This window comes from Mus pahari, chromosome 3 (assembly GCF_900095145.1).
Source record: "Mus pahari chromosome 3, PAHARI_EIJ_v1.1, whole genome shotgun sequence".
NCBI lineage: Eukaryota > Metazoa > Chordata > Mammalia > Rodentia > Muridae > Mus > Mus pahari.
In genome coordinates, this window is record NC_034592.1 from 18,977,857 (window position 1) to 18,987,528 (window position 9,672).

General features: G+C 45.7%; 1 protein-coding gene across 1 annotated transcript in view; it reads left to right on the plus strand.

The window, feature by feature from the left end:
* The window catches only part of Abl1 (ABL proto-oncogene 1, non-receptor tyrosine kinase), a 110,722-nt gene that overhangs the window by 12,811 nt on the left and 88,239 nt on the right, over positions 1-9,672 (plus strand). The window lies entirely within an intron of this gene.

The following is a 9,672-nucleotide window of genomic DNA, read 5'->3' on the forward strand; positions in this document are numbered from 1 at the left end:
TTTTTTTTTTTTTTTTTTTTTTTTTGAGACAGGATCACACCATATGTCTTAGTTTTCTATTGTAGTGATAAACACCACGACTGAAAGCAGCTTGTAGAAGAAAAAGGCTTTTTTTTTTTTTTTTTTTTAAATCTTACAGCTTGTAGTTCATCACACAGGGAAGTCAGGGCAGGAACCTGGAGGCAGGAGCTGAAGCAGAGGCCATGGAGGGATGCTGCTTCCTGGCTTGCTCCATGGCTTGCTCAGCCTGCTTGCTTATAGAACCCAGGACTTTTGCATTAGTCAGGATTCTCTAGAGTCACAGAACTTATGGGTAGTCTCTATATAGTAAGGGAATTTGTTGATGACTTACAGTCAGTAGTTCCACTCCCTAACAGTGGTCAGCAGCTGTGAATGGAAGTCCAAGGATCTAGCAGTTGCTCAGTTCCACAAGGCAAGCAGGCAGAGAGAATCTTCCTTCTTCTAATGCCCTTATGTAGGTCTCCAGTAGGTGTGGCACCACCACTGCCTGGCAGTATTGTATTTTAAAAGACTAAAAGTTATTGTGGGGGCTTAGTGATTAAGAGCACTGGTTGCTTGTCCAGAGGCTGGAGTTTGATTCCAAATTCCAAGCTCACAAGTACCTACCTGTAGCTCCAGGACCCAGCCCCCTCTTTTCATGTTCTTAGCCACTTGCACCACATGTGTGGCCACATACAGAGGTACAAACACAGAAATTGAAAGTATTAAAAATTATTGTGATGGTTTTGCTTTATTTGTTGAGATGGGGTCTTATTTTGTGTCCCAGGCTGGCTCTGAATTCATAAGAGATGGGCCTGCCTCAATTTCCTGAATGAGTATTCTACTAAAGGTATGTGCCACCAGGCCTGGTTTGGGCTTTTTAATGGAGTGTTGCAATGGGTGCCATAGTAAGAGTTGTATTTGCCAGAACCTGGGCTTTTGTTCTAAAACTGCCACTTAGAAACCTGGACAAGCAAGTTTTAGTAGAGGTGTGACTGGAAGCCCAACCTTCCCAGCCATCCATACAAATACAGTTTTCACCTCAACAGGAAGAAGAGGTGGCGCACGCCTTTAATCCCAGCTCTCGGGAGGCAGAGGGAGGCAGATTTCTGAGTTCCAGGCCAGCCTGGTCTACAGAGTGAGTTCCAGGACAGCCAGGGCTATACAGAGAAACCGAAACCCTGTCTCAAAAAAAAAAAAAAAAAAAAAAAAAAAGAAGAGATAGTTTATTCTGGAGCAATTATGAGTGACCATGGCCTAATGAATTTATGCCACCCTTAATACCATGTTCCACTGTGGTAACTTTCATAAAGTTTTTGTACTGATAAAGTTCCAAATCAAGGTATTTACCAAATACATCAGTGGGCTGGCTCATCAGGTAGGTGGGTTTCAGCAAAGCCGGGATATCAGTGTAGGTTTCAGATGTTGCCTGTGACATTGGGGTTGTCGGTACCTGGGAGTCTGTTCTTACAGTCCAAAGGATTTACCCAGAGCCACAAGGATGCTGGGTCAGACACAGAGGGACAGTGAGTGACTGTTGCAGGTTTGTAGGTGGCCCAAGAAAATGTGACTGTGGGCTTACCCCATTCCAGTTCTCCATAGCTGAAGTCCTTATCAGTCTGGCTTGTACAGAATTCAGAGGATTTCTGCACCCCAAGGAGCTGCTCTGTCGTTTGGCAGGTGCTACGGTGTCTCCCTGCAATAGGGAAGTCAGATAGTGAAGTCAGAAGTCCTCTGAACTCGTTCCTGCTGTCCACCTTGGAGCAGTGTGACTGACTGCAGTCACAAGGGACATGAGGCAGGGCACATCTGTGTCGCATTTCTTTCCCAGGTGGAAGGGAATGAAGCAAGGGTGAGGTCTGTGGCTCCATCTACATGGAATGGGGAGGAAGAGAGAGACTGTAACGCGGTGAGCCTGAGACCAGAGTGACTCAGAGTTGTTTATAACCCTGCAGATTATAGATGGACCTGTGCTGACATGGCAGTTGCTCTTCCTGGAAACTTGAAAGAGAGAGAGCTTTGCTGTGTAGACCCTGCCATGGAATGTTTCCTCAGGCCCGGGTAGGGCATGAGCTGTAGAGCCCTTCTTTTGTCTTGGCATGAATTTAGGGATTCTGGAGATTTCCCCCAAGACTTCCTCACGGGGTCTCTAGGCCGTCTCGCTGGCAGAGGCAGTGTATCCTCTGACTAGATAGCTGCTTTGCTTTCCCTCCAGGAATGCGATGCTGCTTCAGGTTAACACTAGCTCATCTCTAAAGCTCTTGTTTACCACATTTCATTTTCTTCTGGCTTTTTCTCAGTCTCCAAAGGTCTTATTTATGAGCCTGTGTGGAAGTTGAATTTGTGAAGCCCACATTGGGCTCTGATGCATTGTGGGTAGCTTTTGCTCCAGGTGATTTCTGGATTCTATGAGTTTGTGTGGCTGTCAGCCCAACTCAAAATTGCACAGTGAAGCAAACCTTTAATTTACTGGGTCAGAAGAACTCATCGGGGACACAAGCCTGACAAATTAAGTGCTTGCTCCAACATGGGCCTTTTTCTCTGTGTTGAAGGGATCGGTAATTCACCTGGTATCTCCTGGAAACCCATTGATTTTAATGCATTTCAAGAGGCTAGGGCTGCAGCTTGCATGGTAGTGTGAGTGCTTGCCTACCCCAAGGCCTTTGGTTCAGTTCTCAGCACCCCATAAATTGGGCACTCCTGTAACTAGAAGTTCAAGGTCATCTTTGGTTATATAGCCAAATTCAAGGGCAACATGGGTTGTGAGACCCTAGCTTTGTTTTGTTTTTAAGCAATTTCTAGGAGTCAAGGGAAATCTCTGCCCTGTGCTGCTTTGGAGGTGTGCTCTGTCTATGTCTGTTACAAAGCTTCAGCTAGTGTCTGAGGCTAGTTTCCTCACTAAGGTGATAAACAGGACAGACAGGTGATGTCTTGGAGACTCACAGAAGAGCAGTTTAGATACCACAGCTCCTGAGTTCCTATTTGATTATATGAAAGAGACTGGTCAGATACCTTTGGAGAAGTTTCTTCCCTCAAGGCTATCTCATTTGCCATTGCTTGCTCTAATGCCGTAGGGGTGAGGGGAACTATAAAGCACATCCAGCTCTCTGTGTGTGCTGCCTCCCTCATGTCTGTTAGGGAGAGGACCCAAGAGGAACTGATACGCTCCAGGTCTGGAGTGATGGAGTGGCTCCACGGTTAAGAGGACCCTGGCTGTAGTCTCCAGAACCTACACAGCAGCTCACGATCACCTGAGCTAACATCCTCTTTTGGTCTCCAAGGGCACCAGGCACACATGTGATGCAAATACATACATATAGGCAAAACAGACAAAATAAATCAGAGAGGGAGAGAGAGAGAGGATTGATTGATTGATTAATTGATTGATTGATTGATCATCAAGCCCGGGTCCTAGGTGCTAAGTCATCAGTGAGGTGTGATTCTTGAGTTTTGACCGACATCTCCAGTGTGTGCAGAGAGGAAAAGCAGTCTTGTTTGGATGAGCCTTTCTCACTGCAACATAGCACTGGCTGGCTGTGGACTGAGCAAATTCTTCATTATTTCTAGGGAATCTAGAGCCTATTTTTGGTGGGGGTTAGGGTGGGGAGAATATAAGTTTTCATTCTTTTCCTTTCAAAAAAGCATGATTTTAAAAGCAGTAATCAGGAAAGTTGTGTTTTTGGTGAATAAGCAGTGTCCTGAGTACTAACACATTTGTAGCCTTGTGTAATAATCACTCTGCAGGGTTCAGTGTGTTCTCATAGTTCTGGGCCTTGGAGACAGCCCCAGGTAATCCACTTGCTCTTCTAGAGTGAGGACCTGAGTTTAGATCCCAGCCTGTGCTGGTAACCCCAGTGCTGCAGGGGTAGACAAGAGGATGACTACATCCTGCTGGCTGCCAGCCCTGCTCAGTGAGAGTCACTGTTGTCTAAAGGGAATAAGGCAGAGAGTGATAGAATAAGATAATATAGAACTTGATGTTCTATACATGTATACAGAAGTGTGCAAACCTTTATACGTGTGCACACTCCCATGCATCCACCTTCACATTCAAATTGTGTAACCTTTTAAGACTGGCTTTTGAGTTTGTTGCATGTAATAACAATTTTCTACTTTTCAATGCTAAGTAATATTCTATTGTAGAAATGTTTATTCATTTATCCGTTGTGGGCAGTGGGCTATTAGTAGCTGGGACCCTAATGGCTATGAATATAATCATTATAAACTTTTTTTAAAAAGATTTATTTATTTATTATTATATGTAAGTACAGTGTAGCTGTCTTCAGACACTCCAGAAGAGGGCATCAGATCTTGTTAGGGATGGTTATGAGCCACCATGTGGTTACTGGGATTTGAACTCCGGACCTTCGGAAGAGCAGTCGGGTGCTCTTACCCACTGAGCCATCTCACCAGCCCTATTATAAACTTTTTATGTGAAAGAAAGACACTTCACACCTTCTTCCACTTGATCTTTTCTGTTATTTCTCTGTCTGTCTGTCCCCTCCCTCTCTCCCTCCTCTCCCTTATTCCCCACCCCCACCCCCGCCACCCCACAGGTGTAGCCCTGACTGTCCTGGAACTCCTCTGAAGACCTACCAGGCTGACCTCAAACTCAAAGGTTCACTTGGCTTTACTTCCCAAGTGCTGGGATCACGGATGTGCTCCTTCTCCTTATGTTTGTTTAAAAAGCTTGTTTGAGTTGATAGACTTAGCCCCTAAGATAAGAACTGACATATAGCCTTTCAATGAGTGACAAAAAAAAAAAAGTCTGCATCGTCCCATGAATGTTGACAAGGGGAGGTAGAGTTAGAGGACTTAGCAGACCAGATTGGGTGGATGGACACAGCACAGTAGGTGAGTCCTTACAGATGAGCCACTCTGCTCACAGTGGCTAGGAAGTGGGTGTGGCCACTCAATGCTAGCACTCCGGAGCTGGAGCAGGAGAATTAGAAATTCAAGGTTTTCTTCAGCTACACTGTTTCAAACTACCCTGGACTATTTGAAACAGTGTTTCCAAATAAAACAACAACAACAAACCAAAAATAGTTAATGGTCTTTTGTGCCATTTGTATGGAGTTTGTATCTGGGTAAATAAGTAAGCATTGTTCTTAACTAAATTTCAGAGCATCCATTCTTAAAACGCCCTTTAGGGATAGGCCATGGGTCATTAAGAGTTAGCTTTGGCCAGGCAGTGGTGGGCACGTCTTTAATCCTAGCACTCAGGAGACTGAAACAGGCAGATCTCTGTCTTGAGTTTGAGACAAGCCTGGTCTACAGAGTAAGTTACAGGCCAGCCAGGGCAACACAGAGAAACCCTGTCTTGAAAAACAAAACAAAACAAAACAAAACAAAAAGAGTTAGCTTTGAGTATCTGCGTAAGATGTCACAAGACGCTGGGGTCAGGATCCAGGTGGTCAGTGTCTGCCTGTTGAGTGTGAGAATTGCTAGTGTGTTTTGGTCTTTTTTGTCTTTGCTTTAACCACATGTACTCTCAACCAAATGGTCTTTTCAGTGCACAATGTTCTGGACATACATCGTGGAGGCTCAAGTATGGGACAGCCTTAGCTTTTGCTGTTGCAGTTAGGCTGATGTGCACAACGGCTGATTAATATTTCATTTCTTTATAAGAAACAACTTGGGAGGGGGACTGGAGAGATGGCTCAGAGGTTAAGAGCACTCTCTGTCCTTTCAAAGGTCCTGAGTTCAGTTCCCAGCAATAAGGGGATGCAGCACCACCTCTCACTTCCATGGACCCCTGCACACATGGTACACAGACACACATTCAGGCACCCAAATATTCACATAGATAAATATTTTAAAAAGAGCAACTTGTAAGCCCAGTAGATGATGGCTAAATTCTGAACATGACAAAGTATTTTCAGGAAGCAAGTCTCTGGGGAAAAGGTGCTTTTCCACAAAGAAGAGCGGGCTTGTAAATGGAGATGGACAGCTATGGGTCTCCTGCCCCGCGACTGTGGAAGTGGGTATTTGTGATTTGTGCTGTTTCCTCCCTTGTCTTCTTCCTTGGCAGACCTGGTCAGCAGTGAGGCTACCCGCAATGCTGAGAGCCGCTTCTTGGACTGTCTGCCTGTGTCTGGGCATTGTCAGTGGCCCTTTCTCAGGCGAGGCTAGCCCTTGTCAGCTTTCCCACACACTACTGCAGCTAGTCCCATGGCCAGCTGTGAAGACATTTTCAATCCTTGAGCACCACAAAGTGGGTACTTTTGGTGGTGCTCGAGATCTGATCTGCAGCTCACCCTGCTGTTCTCGAGTCACCCTCGGGACTGTCTGGCATGCCTTACACAGTCTAACAGGGTTTTACCAAACTGGAGAGCCTAGAGTTGTTGGGGGAGCTTTTGTCACTTGTGGGATTAACTCTGGATGTCTACAGCAAACGTTTGTGCCCATGGTTCCAGCATGCTGTTGGCCTTTACCTCAGTACTGACTAGGTTCTAGCATAGCAGAACATATCTGTGTCCACTTCAACTTGGCTGCAGGAGGGTTTGAGTGTCTTGAGTGTAGGGTGGGGAGAGTCAGGATGTTTTAAAAGAAAACGAAACGGTTCCTTTCTGATTTCTGATTTCTGCTCATGGCTGTGGAATTTGGCAGAGGGGGCTTTCCCTGTGGCTGCCTGTCTATTACCAGGAGGCTGTGCTGTGGAGAGAGGAGTTCATACTCTGCTTCTGTAGCATCCTCTGCACTGTCTTTGAGGAAGCCGTTAGATCCTTGCTAGAAGAAAATAGAGGGAGCTGGAGAGATGGCTCAGCCTCTAAGAACACTGGCTGCTCTTCCAGAGGACCTGGGTTCGATCCCCAATATCCACATGGCAGCTTACAACCATCAGTAACTCTAGTCTCAGTGAATCTGACACCCTCTTCTGGCCTCCTCAGGCACCTTACAAAAAGCTATATGCAGATAGAACATCTATAGACATAAAATAGATTGTTAGAAAGAGGAGGAAGAAGAAAATTAAGTCTTGTTGGCTAATGTCGGGACTGGCTGAGAGCAAGCTGTTTTATTTAAGATGGGCCCAGAGCTCAGCCCCGTCAGCCTGGAAAACACCTAGGGACGGTTGTTCAAGCCCCAGGGTCTCATAACAGGCTAGAGGAGCTTGATGGAAGGTTGTGGGGGAGCTGAGAAGTCGTGCCCTCCAGGGGAAGGCTCCCGTCTCTCAGGAGTTTTACTTCAATCTCTCGCCTATGAGAAGGGGCTGACAAATGCCTTCTTCCAATGGGCGTGGCCAGTGTACAGAGTGCGTGGTAACTTACGGAGCATGTGTGCTAAGCTAGACAGCACAGGGAGCTTACAGACCCCTTCTCTTTTAGGATTGCCAGGGGAGCTAAGAAAGGGCCTGAGAGAGGACTGCTGGCTCCAGCCACAGTTCCCTCTACTTGAATAGGAGGCTAGGAAAGGGCGTATCTCATTTATCATCACGTAGGTGCCTGTGGAGTTGCTATCCAAAGTATCTCCAGGCCACACAGTTCATGTTTGTGTGTAGTGACCCCCAGGACAGTAGTGCTTGCTATAGGAGTTGATGATGCGCATAGAACTACACATTCTCTGGGCCATGTCAGCAGGGATAGGAAGGGCTACCCATTGCTCATCTAGGGACACCATACAGCTTGTCCCAGTGACAGAGCCAGAATTGGAACCTGTGCTTTTTGTCACAGACAGGAAAATTCATGTTTCCTCTTCAGGACACACTGTAGTTCTTTAGTTTTAAAGACTTTGTCCAGTTGGGATGTGACTGGTTATCTTATCCTTGGCCACTAACTACTTGAAGTTAAGTTTGTAATTGTCTTTTCTCCAGATCAATCTGCTTTTGAGATGTCATTTTTTGTTATAGAGTTTAGTCTCATGGCCTTCCTCCTGCAAAATACTGGACTGCTCTCTGGTCCTGTATGCCTGTGATAGAAGCTGCCATTCGCCTTGATGCTTACCCTCATCAGAGGCTGAGTTGTTCTGGATCCTCCCAGTCTCTCTACTCAGACCCTTGGCTGAGGTGTGCAGGGCATTGGAAATAAACAGGCCCTGATCTTTTCCACTGTCAGTGCTACTGACCCTGTTACAGAGTCCTAGCAGATTAGGACATTAGGATTAGGAGCATCCTGAGCTTGCTGCTGCCCTGCTGTCTGCAGGAAGGCGCTTCCTATCTGCTGGGTCTATTTTCTTCTCCTCTTTTTGTGCCTATTCACAGCTTTTGATGTACCAGTCAAATTCAAATCATTGTCAGTGGGTTGGAAATCCAAGGACTTGGTTTATCAGTCCTTTCTTCCTCCAGAGCCTCCCCCAGCCTTTTCTCTTGTCCTTGGGAAGGTAAGTCTTGATTCAGAAGTACTATTAGAATGATATAGAAAATAAAAACATCTCAACTAAAATCACTTAGGCATGTGGTGTGTGTGTGTGTGTGTGTGCGCGCGTGCGCACGCGTGTGTGTGTGTGTGTGTGTGTGTGTGTATTGAAATAGGGTCTCACTAAGCCTTGTCTGGCTTGAAACTCTGTATAGACTAGGCTGGTCTCAAAGTCACAGAGATCCTCTTGCCCCTGTCTCCAGTTGCTAGGATTAGAGATGTGTGCCACCATACCCTTTTCTTTTCCATTTTTGAAAGCATCCTTGTCACTAGCTAGCCAGACATCATGGTATACACCTGTCATTCTAGGACTCAGGAAGCATATGATTATGAATTCAAGCCAGTCTGGGCTACAGAGGGAGACGGTCTTGTTATTTAAAAGTCTTTGTTCAGTGCTAGCGCCTCAGCTTGATCCCATTATCAAACTCTACTTCTTCCACTGAGCTCTTGATTTCATGGCCAAGGTGGTCAGAGATACATTGCTAACATTAATGTTCTCCTTGGAGATAATTTAAGACTTCTTACAGCGGACTGTACAGCTTCTCAGATTTCATTTTTAGTATATTGGAAAGTAGTTTTTTTTTCTTTCCTGAGATTGACTTTATACCTATCATGTGTGTAATGAAACTGGTCAGTATTTGAAAAAGAGAATATGCCGGGCGTGGTGGCACACACCTTTAATCCCAGCACTTGGGAGGCAGAGGCAGGCGGATTTCTGAGTTCCAGGCCAGCCTGGTCTACACAGTGAGTTCCAGAACAGCCAGGGCTACAGAGAGAAACCGTGTCTCGAAAAACCAAAAGCCAATCCCCTCGCTATTGGTCTCTGCTGGCAGCCACACCAGGGCTCTCATCCTATAGCTGGCTTTGCTCATTTTCCTTACTAAAGAAACATGAAAAGCCATAAATCCTAGCACTGAGTAGCTGAAGCAGGAGGGTCTCTTTGCGTTTGAGTCAGGGTCAGTTAAGGTGATAGAGACCCTGTCTCTATTCAGATAGAACCAAATAATTGAAACATGGTAACCATTCATGCTACAGGGTACAGAATGCTGTACATGTGGGAGCTTGTAGTATTTTTAAATTTAACAGTTACAAAGAGAAAATAACAGTTGTCTGGGTGGCAGTGGTGGCTCTGTCACCTCTTGAGACTAATGCAGGATCTCCCTTCTGATGCCCCTGTTCCTGCTCTCTTCCTCTGCAGCTTACTTTTTTTTTTTTTTTTTTTTTTTGTCAAATAATTTATTAGCACATAGAATCCTCCAGAAAAACACTGCTTTGTGTCTGTCGGGAAGGAGCAGAGGCAGTGCTTACACTGGCATCTTCC